Source organism: Pipistrellus kuhlii, unplaced genomic scaffold (assembly GCF_014108245.1).
Source record: "Pipistrellus kuhlii isolate mPipKuh1 unplaced genomic scaffold, mPipKuh1.p scaffold_m20_p_5, whole genome shotgun sequence".
Taxonomy (NCBI): Eukaryota; Metazoa; Chordata; class Mammalia; order Chiroptera; family Vespertilionidae; genus Pipistrellus; species Pipistrellus kuhlii.
In genome coordinates this window covers 29,037,134-29,039,879 of record NW_023425551.1, presented here as the reverse complement: position 1 = coordinate 29,039,879, position 2,746 = coordinate 29,037,134, and the positions used below count along the sequence as shown (strand labels likewise).

Sequence of the window (2,746 nt, the reverse complement as noted above, 5' to 3'; positions counted from 1 at the left end):
AGATTGCTATTAGATTTTGAGAAATAATTCACTTATTCTTATTCTTATTTAGTATTTATTAGAAAATAAAAATAATGATGGCAAAAAATGGATTATGGGATAGGAGGAAAGAGGAGCATGTTTGGAAGAAGCCATTTATTTTAATTTTATTATTATTATTTTTTTTAAGTCAAAAGACCCATTTGTTATCTTCTGCAAATGACACACCTTCACTTTTGGGCCCATAGCACCCCCTTCAGTGACCCTGGGCTAGAGTCACTATGGAGGTGGCCCTACCACGTGACCAGTGTTCTTTCCTTTATAGCTTGGCTTTTGGCCAAGGTTTCAAGAAGTGGCCAGCTGGGGCCACAGGATAGAGCACCCATGTACTGCACAATGTGGGTATCCATTGCTCCACTGAGGAGGACTGGGCAGCTTGGGAGGGGGAAACTGCCCTCCAACTCTCCAACCTTCAGTTTGATGAAGAAGTCTTAGACTGGGCAGGTAAGGGCAGAATGGGCCTTAGGCCAGGCCCTGGAGCTGAGCTGGCCTCAAGTTGGGCCCTAGGTAGACGGCCCCTGTGGCCAGTCCCACTGTCCTTCTGCCGTTGCAACATGTGCTCCACCTGCTCCTTGAAGTGCCAATTCTTCTGCTTGATCTTGGCCAGCTCAGCCTTATGCTCGGCCTCCAGGTCAGCATCCCTTCCCTCCAGGATCAGCTGCTTCCGCTTGTTAATTTCCTTCTTTCCATCAAAGTTGGCTGCCTCAAGTTTAATCACACATTCCCTCCACACCAGGTTTGACCTGTGTGAGAATCTGCAGCCTCAACCTTCTCCACCAAGAACTACTCCAGCTTCTAAATTTGCTCCTCGATGGCATGAACCAGGTGGAGGTCATACTGTATCATTAGTGTATGTCCCTGTCCCTGCCGCCCTGCACGGACTGTCCGGCCAACTTGGTGGATATAGATCTTTGGGAGGCCAAGGGTATTGTGGTTAATGACCATCTGCACTGTGGGAATGTCCAGGCCCCGGGAAGCCACCTCTGTTGCGATCAGAGTCCGATAGATGCTGGACTTAAACTTGGCCAGGGCAGCAAAGCATTCTTTCTGTTTCATCATAGAATGCAGAGCCACAGTGGGGAAGTTGAACGTGTGTAGCATAATGCACAGGACCTGGCAGGTCTTGCATGTGTTGGTGAAGATGATGATGGACAGTCTTCATGCTCATCCTGGAACTTCTGGATTAGGCGGACCACGTAGGTGTCGTTGACCTTCTCAGGCACTAGCAGGTAGCGATGGTCTAGCTGTTCTACTGTGTGCACTGGGGCTTGAGCCTCACAAAAGAAGGGCTGGTTGGTGGCCAGGCCCTGCAACTCCCTTAATGTGTCAGTCAGGGTGGTTTGGAGAGCAGCGTCTGACTGTGGGCAGACACAGCTGATGAAGGGCTTCCAGGTCTATAGTAAAGTCAGTGCAGCCCTGCTCCAACAGCCGGGCTGCCTCGTCCATCACCAGGAAGTTGATTTTCTTGATGTTGAATGTGTTGGAGCTTTGGAGGTGGTCAGCCAGACGGCCTGGCGTGGGGCTTTCGGGAGAGCTCCAGTGCCTGGGCCACCATGCCTGGTGGGTGTCAGGACAAGGCAGAAGATGCCATTGGGATCCTCAGAGAGCTTCTTCCAGGATGGCAGGGATGCAGCCAAGCTGCACGAGTGTGAGCTGCTTCAAACCTAGCTGCTGACACTGTTCCATGAGCCACAAGGACAGACCGAGCTCACCGAACCCAGCCATCCTCGCTGCCTGCTGCTCTGGAAGGAGACATTTAATTAATTAAACAACTGAATAAAAACAAAGGCTTCTTTTCTCTCTTTCTTTATTAACTAGGATACCTGAGCATAGACAATTTAAGAACTGGGCTTACCATGGCTCAGGCTGGTATTCTAAGAGAAGAAATCTTCAGGGTGAAACTGATTCTGTACCGAAGACCTTGAAATAAGCATTTCTTCCAGCTGGCTACTGAAGATAGACCCTATGACATTTCTGTGCTTAATACAGAGGTAGAGCTTTAGGGAAAGGTTTAGTGTGATTTTTAACCAACTATTATGATGAGTGATGAGCATCAACTCCTTGGAGGGCCTGGGAAAGAACACAAGAAAGAGAAAATGATGCCTGGTATTCTTATCCCAGGGCTGACCCTCACTAGTCAAGCTTTAATAAAATGAAATGTGAGACAAGATGAGCCTAGGGTCCCATTCAGCTTCAAGGCTCTCATGTTCTAGGAAAAGAAGCATCCCCAGACTCTCCAACTGTGAAGGCTATGGCCAAGAACAGATGGATGGCTCAGAAAGCAACACTCAGAGGAATTCCATGGCCTTCCCTGCTGGAGTAATTAAGCACAGGGCCTGGTAATTTGTGCCTGAAGCTATATTTTAGGTGCCTTAGGAAAATCTGTGAATTGTCATGTAACAAATCAAATGCAACAAAGGAAAGAGAAATTGAGTTATTATTTTAAACCCTGCCAGATGCAGAACTGTGACCCAGGAAAAAATAATGCTGCTAGAGACCACAAAAGGAAAAGAATTTGGAAATATGTCTTCTGCCCTTGATTCAACCTCTTATTATACAGCCCTTCACTGGCCTCCCTAGAACAATAGGCCATCAAAACATGTAGTGCCGAAGATGGAAAAAGACCAGGCAAACGTCACAGGACAGTGCAACAGGGAGTTGTGACTCTACTGGCAGAAAAGGGTAGTTGCTCCCAACCCTTAGGTCA

General features: G+C 47.8%; 1 pseudogene; it reads right to left on the bottom strand.

Moving 5' to 3' along the window:
- Positions 1-213: 213 nt before the first annotated feature.
- Positions 214-1,764, bottom strand: LOC118705532 (annotated as a pseudogene).
- Positions 1,765-2,746: the final 982 nt, after the last annotated feature.